Source organism: Moschus berezovskii, chromosome 19, assembly GCF_049115385.1.
Source record: "Moschus berezovskii isolate FMDL1 chromosome 19, NW_MosBer_1.0, whole genome shotgun sequence".
In the NCBI taxonomy this organism is placed as follows: domain Eukaryota; kingdom Metazoa; phylum Chordata; class Mammalia; order Artiodactyla; family Moschidae; genus Moschus; species Moschus berezovskii.
This window is the reverse complement of record NC_142478.1, coordinates 14752992-14772413: the sequence shown is the minus strand read 5'-3', so window position 1 is coordinate 14772413 and position 19422 is coordinate 14752992. Positions and strand designations below refer to the sequence as shown.

The 19422-nt window shown below is 40.3% G+C and overlaps 1 protein-coding gene and 1 pseudogene across 7 annotated transcripts in view; both read right to left on the bottom strand.

Annotated features, from left to right (window-relative positions):
- SLC10A7 (solute carrier family 10 member 7) overlaps positions 1 to 19422 on the bottom strand; it is a 311758-nt gene that overhangs the window by 121644 nt on the left and 170692 nt on the right. The gene's annotated exons all lie outside the window — the stretch shown is intronic.
- Positions 934 to 18500, bottom strand: LOC148774824 (ragulator complex protein LAMTOR3 pseudogene; annotated as a pseudogene).

The window sequence follows — 19422 nt, the reverse complement described above, 5'->3', positions numbered from 1 at the left end:
GTAATTAAAAAATACTGAGTATAGTTTCCTGTGCTATACAGTAGGTCCTTATATATATAGTAGCTTGTATATGTTACTCCCAACCTCCTAAGTCGTCCCAGATATACATGGAATTGTGTATGTGTGTATGCTGCTGCTACTGCTGCTAAGTCACTTCAGTCGTGTCTGACTCTGTGTGACCCCATAGATGGCCTCCTACCAGGCTCCCCCAGTCTCTGGGATTCTCCAGGCAAGAACACTGGAGTGGGTTGCCATTTCCTTCTCCAATGCATGAAAGTGAAAAGTGAAAGTAAAGTCGCTCAGTTGTGTCTGACTCTTAGCGACCCCATGGACTGCAGCCCACCAGGCTCCTCCATTCATGGGGTTTTTCAGGCAAGAGTACTGGAGTGGGGTGCCATTGACTTCTCTGGTATGTGTGTATAATTGTATATAATTCTATTAACATGTGCCGTAGATTTCTGTGGCGACCACCACAGTCTAGGGACAGAACATCTCGCTGAGCAAGTTATTTAATGTCCTGATATCCCTTCTGCAGTAAAATCAGAGAATTCAGTTTTATAGGCTTTATCCCAAAATCTTGGGGCCAGATGGCTTTCAGTATTTTTCACAGTTAATGAAAGGTTATCCCCTGGAGAAGGGCATGGCAACCCACTCCAGTATTCTTGCCTGGAGAATCCCATGGATAGAGGAGCCTGGCAGGTTATAGTCCACAGGGTTGCAAAGAACAGAACATGACTGAAGCAATTCAGCACGCATATAGTGTATATATATTTTAAGTAAACATTCCAGTAAGCTCTAGGGAAGAATTTTATAATTAAGTACACTACCTATTTCTCCAGCAAAATATGTTAGTATTCATATTTAATGAGATAAAGTGGAAAACCAACCTCATATCATTTCAGGTCAGACTGCCCTGACCCAGACTCCTGTTTTGTTCTTGGTTTTCAGAGCTTTTCTGTTACTAGATGTGGTCAAGGAGTGAAAGACCTGTGATTCTCCCTTTGAGGGGCTGCAGTGAGTATTAAACAATAACACACAGAGAGCACTGCTGCTGCTGCTGCTAAGTCACTTCAGTCGTGTCCGACTCTGTGTGACCCCATAGACAGAAAACCCACCAGGCTCCCCCGTCCCTGGGATTCTCCAGGCAAGAACACTGGAGTGGGTTTCCATTTCCTTCTCCAATGTGTGAAAGTGAAAATTGAAAGTAAAGTCGCTCAGTTGTAGCGACCCCAGGGACTGCAGCCTACCAGGCTCCTCCATCCATGGGATTTTCCAGGCAAGAGTACTGGAGTGGCTTGCCATTGCCTTCTCCACACGGAGAGCACAACCCACACTTAACCATACTCAGTTGTCAATGACACCTCTGTCATCAATATGATTATAATTTTGCCAGACCAGAAAATATATTAAATCGTTACAAGAGTTGATTGCTGTTTGATAGAATTCCAAGTGAATTTTACCTTATTAGGTATCCTTTTCTCTACTGTATAAATTCTTTATAACAAACCTTTACTATTATGAAATAGTTTTATACAGCTTAAGAAAATACATTTTCCCCTTCATTTAAAAGGATTTACTTTCTTAAGTATTTCCTTCTAGATTTTCTTAATCTTGCCTTTTATCACACAGACAAAAATTCTTCTGAGTTCCCTCTGTTGAAATGTTCTTGGGTTATAAATTCATTAGAAGCAAAGAAACTTTATTCTTTGGCTCTGTAATCAGAAATTTTTTTCTCTCTTCTAAGCAACCTATAAGCAAAGCTTCTTTTTTTTTTTTTGCTATGAATACTAAAAAAACATGGGTTGGCCGATCTACAAGGTATCTCTTTAGTTCCTGAGTTACTGGAATGTATTTACAGATCTGTGAGTTGTTTAATACCATAACAGTGAGATACCAAGATGAACACCAACATTCTCCCATTAAACAGTTACAGTCTTTGCCTCCATAAGAAAACATTTAAAGACTGTAACTAAAAACCAAAACCAGAAACAGTACAAGACAAAAGAAACCAGCAAAAACTTCTTTGGCTTTCCCTAGTATTGTCCAGTGCACTGCTGTCCACTGGAACTTTCTACGACGATGGAAAAGTTCCAGTCTGCACTGTTCAACACAATAGCCAGTAGCCGCATGTAGCTATTTAAACACTTGAAATGTGGCTTTTGCAACCAGGGGCCTGAATTTTAAATTTTATTTAATTTTCTAATTAATTTAAATTTAAATTCAATTAGCCACATACGTTTAGTTACTCGCGTATTAGGCAGTGCAGGTCAACAAAACTCCAATTGTTTACGAATTCTTTTTCAGTGGAGACACTGAAAGCCACTTCTATTTTTAAAGGATTTGTAATGTTTTCTACGGGATGAAACTTGGGAGCTCTTTTCTACAATTTCACTTGAAAAGAATCACGGAAAATCAAATTGTCAGGCCCGACATGAATAAAGTTTCTGTTTCATTGTGCTATATTGGTGGGAGATGGCTAAAGAATTCATTGCTTTATCCAACATCTGTGTTTGTCTCTGTCTATTATTCTCTGGTTCTAGAGGCTGTTCTATCCATCCTGCACTCCCAAGTATTTCTAATAAATAAATATCCCCAAAGTGGCTCCAGGCAGACAAACATTAAAAACAAAACAACAACACACACAGTCAATAACAAATGAGCCTGCAGTCAGAGAACAAAAGTGGCAAATGGCAAAAGCCAAGTCTCTACTCAATATTCTGTAATAACCTATATGGGAAAAGAATCTAAAAAAGAATGTGTGTGTGTGTGTGTGTGTATTTAAGGATAACTGAATCACTTTGCTCTATACCTGAAACTAGGACAACATTGTAAATAAAGCATACTCTTAAAAAAAAATAAGCCTATTACTGTCAAAAAATAAAAAAGACTTTCAATTCCACCTCAGTACATTGACTCTACTGCTCAGTATTTAAAACTTTACCCAAGTTTTGAAAACCTCCAGAAAGCTTTGGTTTCAGCAGTCATTATACCACAGCTCACAATTAACACCGCCAGTCTACTCGCTAATCAATTATTCACTCAGATGTCCAGCATTTCTTTGGAGCCCCTTCCTTCCACATCACCATGGTTAAGGAGATGACACGTGCCTGTGTACTTTTCAGAACGAAGGACAGACTTTAAGTGGGTTTTAACACGAAATGAGAACAAGAGTTAAAGAAGAGCAATCAGCCCTTTTAGTCAAAGTACAGCTTCGGGCGAGCTGCAGGCAGTGCACAGCATGAGAGAATCTGGTTCCAGAAAGTGCCCATGTGTTGACAGCTGAGTAAGAGCTTGAAGGCTTACTGGTACAAATGTTCTGTCACTGGTACTGTTACCCAGGGCTTTGCTTCACCAGAACTGCCCCAAACTCCAAATTTGTTGACAACCAAAGAAGGGAAATTAATTCACTCTAGACTTTGACATTAAATAAGCAAGTTATTTTTACCTAAGTAGTCACCCTGCACTGACTTGATTAATTGAAGAAAATGAGGGATCATTTTGTCCAGCCAGAAACTTTAAAGGAGTAAGACCAGAGACCATGAAAGAACACAACTAGAACCACTTCCTTCTTTCTTGAACAACCCGCTAGATAACAAGCTGGCGTTGTCTAACATATTTATCAAGTATAGATTCGATTTATTTCACAGGCATGGCATCTGGTCCCATCACTTCATGGCAAATAGATGGGGAAACAGTGTCAGACTTTATTTTTTTGGGCTCCAAAATCATTGCAGATGCTGATTGCAGCCAAGAAATTAAAAGACGCTTACTCCTTGGAAGGAAAGTTATGACCAACCTAGATAGCATATTAAAAAGCAGAGACATTACTTTGCCAACCAACGTCTGTCTAGTCAAGGCTATGGTTTATCCAGTGGTCATGTATGGATGTGAGAGTTGGACTGTGAAGAAAGCTGAGTGCTGAAGAATTGATGCTTTTGAACTGTGGTGCTAGAGAAGACTCTTGAGAGTCCCTTGGACTGCAAGAAGATCCAACCAGTCCATTATAAAGGAGATCAATCCTGGGTGTTCATTGGAAGGACTGATGCTAAAGCTGAAACTCCAATACTTTGGCCACCTCATGCGAAGAGTTGACTCACTGGAAAAGACCCTGATGCTGGGAGGTATTGGGGGCAGGAGGAGAAGGGGACGACAGAGAATGAGATGGCTGGATGGCATCACCGACTCGATGGACATGAGTTTGAGTGAACTCCAGGAGTTGGTGATGGACAGGGAGGCCTGGCGTGCTGTGATTCATGGGGTCGCAAAGAGTTGGACACGACTGAGCGACTGAACTGAACTGCACTGCACTGAACTGAAGAGATCTGCAAGCACAAAGCTCCCCCCAAAGGAAGAATATTGAAAATAATCTGGGAGTAAATTAAAATCACAAAGAGATGCTCCTACCAGTATCTAGAATCACAGGTAGAAAATAAAGATACTGCAGTCTAGCAATCACTTCCAGTATCAACACTCAGTGTTTGAAAGTTTTGAAGTTTTACTGGCCATTTCGGTTTTAAGTAAACAATGACGAGCTGTTTTGAACGCCACCCAGCCTATACTAGTCCTTGTCTCTTCTTTAATTCTTGCAACACCTATAAAGATCAGTAAGGAGTAGGTGATCTTTTATTATGGCACCCTATCATGATTATTATCACCGAAATGAGAAAGAGAGCCACGGAGGACAGGGACTGTCTCTCACACATTCCTCCAGCAGGTCTGCTCTATGGGTCAGGAGCATGCGCCCTGGGGCCAGGCATCTTAGGTTCAAATCCTGCTCTGCCACTGACTATCTCTGTGACCCTAGGCAAGTTATCTAACCTCTCTGGGACCAGGTTTCTTTAGTTAACTGGGAATAAACACAGTGTCTACATGTCTTTGTGTTACTGCAAAGATTTTTTATTGTGTAATTATAAGGCCTGTTTGTGTTATCGTAAAGATTAAATAAATTTATCCATGCTAAATGCATGGTACCATTCTTAGCACTTAGTAAATATTCAAAAGATGTTGGTTTACACTGTTACGAGTAGGGATTTTTTAGACAAGTATTATTAAAAAAATAACAAAACAGCTTTTCTTTTTGCTGGATTGGGGGATGTATTATGGAAACCGTGATGTGAAGCATAAGACAGCTTCATTTTTAAACATCCAATATCGGGTAAATAGAAAGAAAGGCTGATAAAGGAAATGAAGTTATCCTTTGGAATACATCTTTGCCAGTAATATTGACAGGTAAATTCTACCATCCTCAATGATGTTTCTATGAACAGTCACCTTGTGATTTCTATGAGGTCTCTACAGCAGACAAATGAGGCTTATTCCTAAGGCCTGATTACTGCTAGAACATAAAATGAGTAATGTTAGAGGCATTATCTTTGTTATTACAGGGAATGATTTATTCTACACCAGAGCTCAGGAATCCTAATATTAACATATCTTGCAGCAATCAATCATATTCAATTTTGACTTTCAAATCTTTGCAAAACATCAAATGATACTGCTAAGCATACAGCTTAATTGTGGAGACTGCTGATGTGGATGGTAATGCTATTAGTGAGCCCAAAAAGCGAAATCAGCAGTATTGAGCCTGAAAATGAAAGAGGCTGGAATTCTGGAGAAAGAGAGTTAACCCACCGAGTTAAACAAGGTAAACACACTAAAAATAATTTGCAAAACAATTTTCTCCCTGCATTTAATAAATATGTGTCAAAAGAAACAAAAATCACAGAAGCCAAAAGTAAAAAAAAAAAAAAAATCAATTAAAATAAAGTCACAGGGCATGGTAGAGAATTATTTCTGGCAGTTATTTGATATAATATGGTTAATGTTTCTAGTCAGTCAAATTAATGCAATTTTGTCACTGTAGATTTACAGTCACAAAATGCACACACCCAGGAGGCTTATTTTATTCCAAGAATCAGAGAAACAAATTCCTTTCAGGCATAGAACAACTTGCCCATTCTCTCCTGAATATCAGGAATGAAAGAAAAGTCATCCTACAGAAAACAATGAATTTGCTATACATTCACATCTGGCCATCATCTCATCTCTCCGTGATTTCCCCTTCAAAGTCCTTGGACAAAGACTAGTCCATTTATCGCTCCATTTGTATCAACAGATATGCTTTTATTTCTTATCGGTCTGCCTATTCGGATCATGTGTACTCTGCCATGTTATTGATTGAAAGAAGCTCAGGCAAGGTGGTGTCAGCTCATATTCCTAAAGGGAGTCCCCTGAGTAGATTGGTGAGGCACTTAAGGTCAAGTCAGAATTGCCTCTTTCTACATTAAAACTGCAGGGCACAGTGACAAGAAGGATGTAGACTTCTTAAGCATGCCGAGTAAATACCAACATTCAACCTTCATGGTTTTATCTTCCCCCCATGGAGCTCAGAGGTACTTTTCATGGAAGAAAGTTTGGCTTTGTAAAAACAAAAATTACTTCAAGGCCTTCTTTCTACTTTCCAGGCTTTCTTCTTTCATCTTTTTTGTTTCTTTCTCCAAATAGTACTCCTTACGGACAGAAATCAGAAGGCAAATAAAGTCACTAAATAACACCATGCCTGGAGAGAAAGAATCTAGTAACTCTCCTAACAGATTAATCTGGCATTTTCCTGATGATTTGTGAGATAATCTGTACACTTTGAATGAGGAGAAAGTAAAGTTAACCACGTTAACTTTAAGCTATGGTGTATGCTTAGCACCATAAAAATTCCCAAGATCTGAATTATTGGAGTTCAGTCACTCAGTCGTGTCCGATTCCTTGCAACCCCATGAATCACAGCACGCCAGGCCTCCCTGTCCATCACCAACTCCTGGAGTTCACTCAAACTCATGTCCGTCGAGTTGGTGATGCCATCCAGTCATTTCATTCTCTGTCGTCCCCTTCTCCTCCTGCCCCCAATCCCTCCCAGCGGCAGAGTCTTATCCAGTGAGTCAACTCTTCGCATGAGGTGGAAGAACCTCTAAATCCATTCATCAAATACTATCCAGAGCACGTATTACATGCACAGCACTTTTTCTGGAATGCGGGTTTCAAAGGTGGATATAATGTGCTTGCCCTCAGGGAATTCACAATTCATTATTTTATAGCATGAAATGTGCTGTGATAGGACATGAACAAAATGTCAAAAAACAGAACCACACACATACCATGGCATAAAGAGCTAGAGTGAGACAGACAGGGGTTCAAATCTGTCTTTCTCCACACACAGAGGGGGGCTCCCGGAAAAGGCATCTACCTTCTGGAACTTCATTTTGCCCAACATAACACAGATGTAGTATTATTAGTACTCCTGGTAGATGGTTAATAAACATTAGTTGGCTTTTCTCCTTGGATACAAAGTCAAGGACAATTGATTTGCTCTAAGGGCAGAGAAGATACTGGGACAAGAGCTCAAAGAAAGAGCAGAGCTAAGGTTGGCTTTATAGAAAAAGCAGGATTTCAATAGAGAAGAATGAGAAGTAAGGGATTCTTGGCAAAGAAAGTATCATGAGGGAGAAAAATGGAACTGTAAAAAGAACATTAAAAAAAAAAAGCACATGGTGTGTTTAGGGGGAGCAGAGGAGAGTGGTTACAAATGGGGGTGTAGGGATTAATCTGCCTGAGCTGGGATCATGTTGGCTACTTGGGATCCCCTGGGGTAACTTGCTTATACGTTTTCCTCATTTATTACCTACATATAACAATATCTATGTCATAGGGTATCAGTTCAGTTCAGTTTAGTTGCTCAATTGTGTCCGACTTTTGCGACCCCATGAATCACAGCACACCAGGCCTCCCTGTCCATCACCAGCTCCAGGAGTTCACTCAAACTCACGTCCATCGAGTCAGTGATGCCATCCAGCCATCTCATTCTCTGTCGTCCCCTTCTTCTCCTGCCCCCAATCCCTCCCAGCATCAGGGTCTTTTCCAGTGAGTCAACTCTTCGCATGAAGTGGCCAAAGTATTGGAGTTTCAGCTTTAGCATCAGTCCTTCCAGTGAACACCCAGGATTGATCTCCTCTAGAATGGACTGGTTGGATATATAAATACTAGAGACCTATTATTATTAGAAAGTGAAAAGTGAAAGTGGAAGTCAATCAGTTGTGTCCAACTCATTGAGACCCCATGGACTATACAGTCCATGGAATTCTCCAGTCTAGAATACTGGAGTGGGTAGTCTTTCCCTTCTCCAGGGGATCTTCCCAACCCAGGGATCAAACCCAGGTCTCCACATTGCAGGTGGGTTCTTTACCAGCTGAGCTACCAGGGAAGCCCATCATTATGAGAAAAGTCTCAATAAACCCAGGTCTCCACATTGCAGGTGGGTTCTTTACCAGCTGAGCTACCAGGGAAGCCCATCATTATGAGAAAAGTCTCAATAAACCCAGGTCTCCACATTGCAGGTGGGTTCTTTACCAGCTGAGCTACCAGGGAAGCCCATCATTATGAGAAAAGTCTCAATAGGTTGCGGATGACTCAAGTGTAAGGGAAACAGAAGAAGTATGGGTGATCAGAGTGATATTTTTCATTCTGCTTTTTAGTCATTAGATGACTCCCAGGCATCTAATTACTTAGTACTCTAAAAGCGATATTTTATCACAAATGGGTGAACAGGTTACTTTTATCAGGCGACTCTACGTCTCCTCCCATTACTAAATATGTTTTGGTCCAGTGGTTTGTAAACCTGGCTGTGCATCAGACTCTCTTGGGAATCTGATTTTTAAGAAAACAAAAAGCAAAACGAACAAACAAAAAACAGACACTCTTAGGTCTAAACCTAGAGATTCTTTTTTTTTTTACTTTAAAAAATACTATTTTATTTATCCTCATGTATGAAAAAAGGGATAAACTACTATGTTGTACACACATACCAATACTGGAAACAGAATTCAATAATGGATGCCACCTAAATTTTACAAAGAACAAACAAACAGTAAAAAAACACTGATTGGTTATAGAAAGCAGAGTGGAAGAAAAAAACCATTAGCTATCATCTTCATTTCCATTAAAGTGCAGCATCCTCTGAGGAGAAACAAATTCATTAGTAGGACTCACCTGCAGCGCACAGTAATATATACAAATGAAAGTTAGTGACTGTACTGGTTTCATTCACTTTTCCTAAGCCACTTTCTCTTCCTCACACTCAAAGCAAAGAAAATAATATGAAGAAAAATATGGCCTCATTATTCACAATAAAAAGAGTCTGCCTCATTCTGCAGGCCTGGCATATGGTATAAAAGGGAGCACTTCATGGCTCAAGGGGATCAAAGTATCATTTTGATTCTGAGCCACCAAATAGGATCTCATGCATATTTGGTGACTGGACTAACTCCACAGGAGCTGTGATAGACTGAACCATTTCTGTGGTATCCCCAGATCTCACTAAATAAGAAACAGCCCTACACAAAAAAAGATAACCATCAACCTGTCCATAAATTCTATCTCTTAGGCTCTTTCTCTAGAGTAAAGTGGAAAAAGGGGTCCTTGAGTACATGGATAAAAGTGTCACTGTGGCCTAAAGATTGCTGCATTGATATTGTGTCTGATATGATGAAGAAAATTTCAGATTAAGAAACTTCCACAACTTGTCTCAATTCTTCAAATAATGGAGCAAGTTCCTTTTCCAGGCTGACAATTAGTCTTGTATTAGCACTGCTGCTGGCTATGAAACTCTCTACCAAAGGTAAACGATTGAATTGAAACACCTGGTAGGTGTTAGAGTAACAGATGATATTTTTAATTTTTGAAAGTCCGAGTTTGCTCCCTTGGTCTGTTGCAAGGGCAAAAGTTGATAAGAAACCAGGTCTCAAAGCATGCTCTGGAGCATTATCACTGGCCACTTTGATGACAGGCACTCCATCTCTATCTGACACAACAATAGCATGGAGCCCCTCAACACTCGGTAATTTTTTATACAGGAATCGTTTTAGATCATCCGCCATGATGAACCCCTTTCTCCCGCAGGATCAATCTCCACGCCTGGGTTTCTGGGCTGCCTGGTTCTCTGAACCGTCAATTCAGGGACAACTTCTGGGACAGGTTCCTCTAAAATCCGCACTCACAAGATTCGTGACCTCTTCTGTGCTCCGGTAAACCTAGAGATTCTTATTGAATAAATTTAAGGTGGAACTGAGGAAACAGTACTTTTAAAAAAGGTTCCCTGGTGATTCTGATAAATAGCTAAATGTGGAGACCTTCACTGCAGTGTACTCATAAGCCAGGTCGATATGTTTTACTCTTATTACCCATTGAATAAAATAACATTTAGCTTATCTAACAATAAGTGATTCATAAAAGTGCTGGCCTCCAATTTAATCTTACAGAAAACACTCTCATTAATTGAAAGAAGGCATTAATAAGAGTATAACATCTTTGTTAATTAGTTACTGAAGCACTCTGCAAGGATGATGGCATGAAAGAGCTTGAAATGACAGGCAAGTTAACTTTTCATCAATCATTAAAAAAGAAAATAAACTTTTCTCAGATTAAATATCACAATGCTGCCAGATTAAGTTGTTTCACCAATATTTACTCTACTCTCAGATACATTTAAGAGTGTAAATTATGAAATGAGAAGTCCAAGGAATTCATGTTGATTTCAACACTACTACAAGGAAGACTCAAATTCTGATTGGCCAGAGTCTGTGTGTTCTTTCAATGGATTTGTCTGAAAGAATATCAATCAGGTATATCAGAGAGCCCTATTAGCTTCACAAAACAGTTATTTATTTTATTAAGATCACTTATCACTTCTTAGTGCCCCTAGGGGTTTGCTGATTGTCACTGGACAGGAAGTCCTAGAAGAAGAACATTTTAAACAAAATATTGATTCAAAATACAAAAAAAATTCTTGGTGTTATAACTTTAATGTAATTTTATGTGATTTACAAATAAACCTCGAGGGCAAGGCAAGATACAAAGGCTGGCAGGATAAGCGCAGAGACCAGGTCAAGAATGGCCATATTAAGCCCAGATTTTATCCTGAGAGGAAGAAGGAGCTACTCAATGATTTTAGTGGTAAAATATACATTGTAAAAGAGTCTAATATAGTAGTTATCAACACACAAACATATTAGAATCACTCAGGAGCTTTTAAAAATATCAATGTCTAAACCCCCTACATCGGTTTCTAATTTAATCGATCTGGAGTGGGGCCCACACAGCAACAATACCCAAGTTATTTTACGGTATGGCCAGGGTTGAGAACTACTGCTCAGACTGGAAGCCTGGAGACCAGCAGGGCCTTGGAGACCACAGGTCTGAACAAGGGCCTTGGTGATGGAGATGGAGAAACGTGAATAAACTTGACAGATAACTCAGGTGCTAGAATGAACAGGATGTATTGATTGGTTACCTGTGAAAAGTGAGGGAAAAGAAAGGGCTTCCCTGGAGGTTCAGATGGCAAAGAATCCACCTGTAATGCAGGAGACCTGGGTGCAATCCATGGGTCTTCAATCCACCAGAAGATCCCCTGGAGAAGGGAAGGGCTTCCCACTCCAGTATTCTTGTCTGGAGAATCCCGTGGACAGAGAAGCCCAGTGGGCTATGGACCATAGGGTCCCGAAGAGTTGAACACGACTGAGTGACTAACACTTCCCTGAGAAAATGAGCAAACAGTGGCGCTATTCATTGGCCTTAAACTCTATTGGACCTAGGTTTCGATCTGGCTTGTCCAGTTTCTAATTTGAGCCTTTGGCCAAATTATTTAAAAGCTCTTTTAATCCTGTACAATATGGAGTCAATAGCACTTACTTCACAATAGTAAAGTTAAAAAGATAATGCAGGTCCCTTTAGGACCTAGGACAGTGTCTATCACATAAGAGGCACTTAATAAATGGTTTTCTCTTCCATATTATAACACAGCTACTCCAAGTATACTCATTTAAATTACTAAAGGAACTAAATTTCTTTCAATACGTGAAATTATTTTGGGCTTCCCAGGTGGTGCTGGTGGTAAAGAACCTGCCTGCCAATGCAGGAGATGCAGGTTTGATCCCCTGGGTCAGGAAGATTCCTTGGAGAAGGAAATGGTTACCCATTCCAGTATTCATGCCTGAAGAATCCCATGGACAGAGGAGCCTGGCAGGCTGTGGTCGCAAAGAGTTGGACATGACTGAAACAACTGAGCATACACGCACACATATGACTTCTACTTCTCAGAAGACGCAAGACACTTAAAAAGGAAAAGGATGTCTTGGATGTTGGGAGAGAGTTTACTATCATTTCAAGAAACAAAGATACATTGAGGGAAACCACCTGCTTCTAATTTTGTTAAATTATTTCAAAACAAACAGTAAGGATAGACGTGAACAGTGGACTGGTTCCAAATTGGGAAAGGAGTACATCAAGTCTGTATATTGTCACCCTGCTTATTTAACTTATATGCAGAGTACATCATGAGGAAGGCTGGGCTGGAGGAAGCACAAGCTGGAATCAATTCCTTGGGAGGAATATCAATAACCTCAGATATGCAGATGACACCACCCTTATGGCAGAAACCAAAAAGGAACTAAGAAGTCTCTTGATGAAGGTGAAAGAGGAGAGTGAGAAAGCTGGCTTAAAACTCAACATTCAAAAAATGAAGATCATGGCATCCGGTCCCATCACTTCATGGAAAACAGGGAAACAATGGAAACGGTGGCTGACTTTATTTTCTTAGGCTCCAAAATCACTGCAGATGGTGACTGCAGCCATGAAATAAAAAGATGCTTGCTCCTTGAAAGAAAAGCTGTGGCGAACCTAGATAGTCTATTAAAAAGCAGAGATATCACTTTGTCAACAAAGGTCCGTATAGTCAAAGCTCTGGTTTTTCCAGTAGTCATGTATGGATGTAAGAGTTGGACCATAGAGAAGGCTGAGCACCAAAGAACTGATGCTTTCGAACTTTTGATGAAGCCTCTTGAGAGTCCCTTGGACAGCAAGGAGATCAAACTAGTCAATCCTAAAGGAAATTAACCCTGAAGATTCACTGGAAGAACTGATGCTGAAGCTGAACCTCTGATATTTTGGCCACCTGATGCAAAGAGTTGACTCATTGGAAAAGACCCTGAAGCTGGGAAAGGTTGAAGGCAGGAGGAGAAGGGGGCAACAGAGGATGAGATAGTTGGATGGCATCACTGACTCAATGGACATGAGTTTGAGCAAGCTCCAGGAGACAGTGAAGGACAGGGAAGCCTGGTGTGCTGCAGTCCATGGGGTTGCAGTGAGTTGGATATGACTAAACAACTGAAGAACAACAAAAGGATAGACAAAAGTACTTGATAATGAAAGGCTGATTTTAGGAAAAGCATTCTAGTTTCAGTTTATTAAAACAGGGTGTCTGAACACCTGGAGGAATGCTCTCATCTCCTGGCCTTTGCACTGGCTGTTCCCTTTGCCTGGAATTTTCTTGACTACAAATGTTCATAACTAACTCCCATGATAGCCCTCAAGTTTTTGCTGTTCCTAAATGAAGTCAACTTGATCACCCCACTTCAATCAAACCGCCCTATCTCTGCCTCAACATTTCTCACTACTTTAACCTATTAAACTCTTCTTTTTGTTTTTCTGTAGCTCTTACCTCTTTTTAACAAACTGCATAATTTACTTATTTATTTTTTATTGTCGGTCTATTCTCTGTAGGCTGTAAACTCCACTACGGCAGAAATAACTTGTTTTGTTAAATTATTATTATTATACCAAAGGCCTAGAATAGTGCCTGGCACAAAGTAGGTATAAAATGAACATCTGTTGAATAATAAGAGTTATAAATTGCCCACAAAATTCACAAGTCATTGATGTACATGCCAGTATCATAAGTGAGCATGCCAAGTCATCAAAACTGGTTATAAAAAGAAAAGGACAGGTGAAAGCATTGCTGAAACTAGAAATTTTTATTAACTAGTACCAATCAGTGCTCTATTCTTCGAGTATTTGTACCAAGACTAGTAAAAAACAGGAAATACTATGTATTTTAGGGGGAAAACTAGCTTCGTAAGCACTGCTTTGGGAGTGACACATGATCAAGGGGTGAAAACAGAGATTGGGATTGAAGAGTTTTTCTTTTTTTTGGCTGCACCACAGCATGCAGGATCTTAGTTTCCAGACCAGGGATCAAACCCATGCCCCCTGCAGTGGAAGTATGAAGTATTAACCACTATACTACTAGGGAAGTCCCAAGAGTTTGCCATTTTGCTTGTAAGTATGTGGGGATGCTTTCTTGTGCCAAGGAGGGCATAAAATATACATTCTTAACAAAAACTTTTGACTGTGGATCACAATAAACTGGAAAATTCTGAAAGAGATGGGAATACCAGAACACCTGACCTGCCTCTTGAGAAACCTGTATGCAGGTCAGGAAGCAACAGTTAGAACTGGACATGGAACAACAGACTGGTTCCAAATAGGAAAAGGAGTACGTCAAGGTTGTATATTGTCACCTTGCTTATTTAACTTATATGCAGAGTACATCATGAGGAACGCTGGGCTGGAAGAAGCACAAGCTGGAATCAAGATTGCTGGGAGAAATATCAATAACCTCAGATATGCAGATGATACCACCCTTATGGCAGAAAGTGAAGAGGAACTAAAAAGACCCTTGACGGAAGTGAAAGAGGAGAGTGAAAAGGTTGGCTTGAAGCTCAACATTCAGAAAACAAAGATCATGGCATCTGGTCCCATCACTTCATGGGAAATAGATGGGGAAACAGTGGAAACAGTGTCAGACTTTATTTTTTGGGCTCCAAAATCACTGCAGATGCTGATTGCAGCCAGGAAATTAAAAGACGCTTACTCCTTGGAAGGAAAGTTATGACCAACCTAGATAGCATATTAAAAAGCAGAGACATTACTTTGCCAACCAACGTCTGTCTAGTCAAGGCTATGGTTTTACCCGTGGTCATGTATGGATGTGAGAGTTGGACTGTGAAGAAAGCTGATCGCCGAAGAATTGATGCTTTTGAATTGTGGTGCTGGAGAAGACTCTTGAGAGTCCCTTGGACTGCAAGGAGATCCAACCAGTCCATTCTAGAGGAGATCAATCCTGGGTGTTCATTGGAAGGACTGATGCTAAAGCTGAAACTCCAATACTTTGGCCACCTCATGCGATGAGTTGACTCACTGGAAAAGACTCTGATGCTAGGAAAGGTTGGGGGCGGGAGGAGAAGGGGACAACAGAGAATGAGATGGATGGATGGCATCACCGACTCGATGGACATGAGTCTGAGTGAACTCCAGGAGTTGGTGATGGACAGGAAGGCCTGGTGTGCTGTGATTCATGGGGTCGCAAAGAGTCGGACACGACTGAGCGACTGAACTGAACAAAAACTTATCAAGAATACTACCTGTCTAGCCATGCTGTGCTCAGACCCAGTCATGTCTGACTCTTTATGACCCCACAGACCGTATCCCACCAGGCTTCTTTGTCCATGGGATTTTCCAGGCAACACTACTGGAGTGGGTTGCCATTTCCTCTTCCAGGGGATCTTCCTGACGCAGGGATCAAACCTGCATGTCTTACATCTGCTGCATTAGCAAGCAGGTTCTCTATCATTAGTGCCATAACCATAGAAAATACTATAACTTATATCAGATTCTCTCCCTCCCTCTGTCTCTTCTCTCTTTGTTTCTTAAAACAGGAGAGAATGATGGTAATATTCTGGTCTTTGATAAAACATAATTCACAATCCAGCCCTGATTTCCTAATCCATGGAAAACTGTGACTCACAGAAATGACCACTCTTTCTTTTAAGTGAACCATAGCTGCCTTGAAGGGCACAATCAAGCAAGATTACCAGGGCACCAAGGACTGCCTAGATGGGAACGACTTTATGAATTTCCACAGAAGAAATTAAATTACTTTGTAGTGCTCTGCCTACATTATAGAGAACACAAAAACAGGAAAGGTGTTGGAGTCATTCCATTTGGCAAGAATTTCATGATATGTCCATTTTCTAAAGATTTCTAAGAGGTAAGAGTAAAATAAATGGGGCTTAGGCAACTCTAGAGAATATAGATTAAGAAAGAGAAAATGCCAAACCAAATAAGCCTGAAGTCATTTAACAAAGCAGTGCCTGTTGACTGATTTATATTTGGTTTTGTAATGGGATTGCACACAGACTCCACTCTGCCCAACTTCCTGTACTTCACATTTGAGCCCCAATCTTGGCAACTGAAAGCCCAATGGGGAGCCTGATGATAGAAGATCAGATAATCTGCAAAGCAGATAATCTGTTTCTCACAATTGAGTATTAGAACAGCCTAGTGGGCCACCTGAGCCCCTACAATATACCCTTTCCAGGCCCACAAACAGAGCCTCTCAGGTTATTGACCTGAGCCCAGAGGCATCGTGGAGGTTCACAATTAAAAGGCTTTGACCCAACTTCTGACCTCAATGTCTGCTTCCTGTGGAGAGAGTCTGAACTGGCCTAACAGAATTGCAGACTTAGGAATGCTACCGAAATTACTTTCATTCTGTCTCCCAGTTCACAGAACCATTAGGAATGTATTTGTTCAGATATATGCTGGCCCACCAGCTCAAAATAGTTCATATTAGTCTTTGTTATAGAGGGCTTTAGTGTTCTCAACATTACTTACCCTTTATTCCCATCAAAAGTGACAATCTTTGCTTTAACACGTGTAATATGTTGTTTGCAACTTCAGCTCTATGCTTGAACACTTGATCGATGAATACGACATCATTTATTGATATAGATTTATCAGAAACCTCAGCAAGATCATCAGTACAAACAGGTCTTGGAGGAACAAGACCTCCAAAAACAGTTACTTGTTATCTTACTATTAAAATTGCTGTTGCTGGTAGAAAAAACACGTATATTCAAACCTAGGACAGCTGGTCTAAAATGAAGCAAATATATAATCTCATTTAATTTCCCTGAAATTGCCTGATAACTAAGAGGATTAGAAAATTGAGAAATTAGCATTTTCAGAGATGAAACCCCAATGTTGACAACCTCTCAGGCAGAAGAAAAATTTTAAACGGACTATGTTGACACTGGAAAGTATTTTGTTCTAAATCATCATACTCTTTCTATATTGTTGCTGCTGCTGCTACTGCTAAGTCGCTTCAGTCGTGTCCGACTCTGTGCAACCCCATAGACGGCAGCCCACCAGGCTCCCCTGTCCCTGGGATTCTCCAGGCAAGAACACTGGAGTGGGTTGCCATTTCCTTCTCCAATGCGTGAAAGTGAAAAGTTAAAGTGAAGTCACTCAGCTGTGTCCGACTCTTAGTGACCCCATGGACTGCAGCCTACCAGGCTCCTCTGCACATGGGATTTTCCAGGCAAGAGTACTGGTGTGGGGTGCCATTGCTAATTCTCTTCAAAGAACATGGCCATCAGAGACTATAATCTTTCACTGTGTATTTCTAGACCATCCCAATGTTTGAATATTGAACCTGATATATCACTCCAGGCATCTCAGATGGTAAAGAATCTGCCTGCAATTCAGGAAATCTAGGTTCAATCCCTGGGTCAGGAAGACTTCCTGGAGAAGGGAATGGCAACCCATTCTAGTATTCTCGCCTGGAGAATTCTATGGACACAGGAGTCTGGTGGGCTATAGTTGGTGGAGTCGCAGAGTTGGACACGACTGAGTGACTATCATCACTTCACTTCATATCGCTCCAAGCTAAAAGGCAGAAAATTCCTGGTAAATTGAAGAATGGTCCCAGATCTTGTCAAATTACATGGTTCAGAGATCATTCAGTGATTCAAACTACACAAATACCAGCTTGTGGAAAAATTATCAATGTGTGTGTATTGCTTGTGTGTGTGGGCACAAGAATATGAGTGAGTAATCAAAAGAGACCAAAGCTCCTCTGTTTTAGAAAGGGGTTGAAGCAAAATTTGGTATCCACAGAAGAAAACCATCCAAAGTATGTGTTTCAGATATCTGGTGGCTCAGGAGTAAAGAATCTGCTTGCCAAACCAGGAGATGGAAGTTTGATCCTTGGGTCAGGAAGACCCCCTAAGGAAGGAAATGGCAACCCACTCCAGGATTCTTGCCTGGGAAATCCCATGGACAGAGGAGCCTGGCAGGCTACAGTCCATGGGGTAGCAAAGAGTTGGACACAACTTAGCGACTAAATAACAGCAACAAAAATATATAACAAGTCAAATAAAATTCTGTCTAAACCTAAATGTACTCCATTAGTGATAATTTCTCCAGGTCAATTTACAACCCTATCAAAAGCAAGAAAAAATCAACAACAATAACAAAAATTAAAAAAAAAAAAGATCCCCAGATCACATATCTTGGGGCATGTGTGAATTTTCAGAGAAGTCACATAGGACATCTGAGTGTTAACCATGGACTTACTTATCAAATAAAAATGCAGTAGCAAGTCTGTGATATCATGTGAATTATACTTGCCGAAGGATGATTATGTAGTTTTCAGTAAGTAGAGAGGGTTTTTTTTTTTTTAATTTCTTTAAGTGGAGGATAATTACAGTATTGGGTTGTTAATAATAATGATGGGTTTTGACATACATCAACATGAATTGGCCATAGGCATCCATGTGTCCCTTTCCTCCTGAATTCCCCTCCCACTTCCCTCCTCACCTCACCTTTCCAGGTATTTGAGAGAATAGCATTGAAACATATCTGTTACCATATGTAAAACAGATAGCCAGTCAAAGCTTGATGCATGACGCAGGGAACCCAAAGCCGTGCTCTGTGAAGCAGAGTTTTGCTCTATAAGTTACTTGCCATCAATGTGCATACCACTACACTTAGGTTGAGTGTTTTACGTTTTCAAATCGGCCAGATTCTGCCAACACTTCTTTATCACAACGTATAGTGAAGTGAAGTCGCTCAGTCGTGTCCGACTCTTTGCGATCCCATGGACTGTAGTCTACCAGGCTTCTCTGTCCATGGGATTTTCCAAGCAAGAGTACTGGAGTGGGTTGCCATTTCCTTCTCCAGATCACAACGTATACCTAGTTTCAATTCAACAAATGCTCTTTGACCACCTACTGTATATAGGGCACTAGATTAGATACTGCTAAAAGTAGAAGGATAAACTGCATCACAATTCAGAATACAGGAAATCTGAGACTCTTTTAATAATTAACCCACTTGATATGTATTTAGAATTACTGTATCAGTGCACAGAAACATATTAAAAATGGTATCGCTATATAAATACATCATATGATTTTTTTCATACTTTTCCTTTTTTAACATTACTAACACTCTATTTAGGGAATAAAGTAATTAGTATACTCATAGAAACATCTAATTAGTTAGGATTTCATTCATGGACATTCCCATAATTTCAAAAACTTGATAATTTAGAGTAAATATATTTCGGTCTTTTTATGAAACGTAAACAGCTCCAGAATCCCTAAGGAGTGAAGAAATGCTAGCCTTCATTTTGGTAAACTTTTCAATTCATGCCAGATCATTCAACTGGAATTTTATCAGCAAGAACAGATCCAGTTT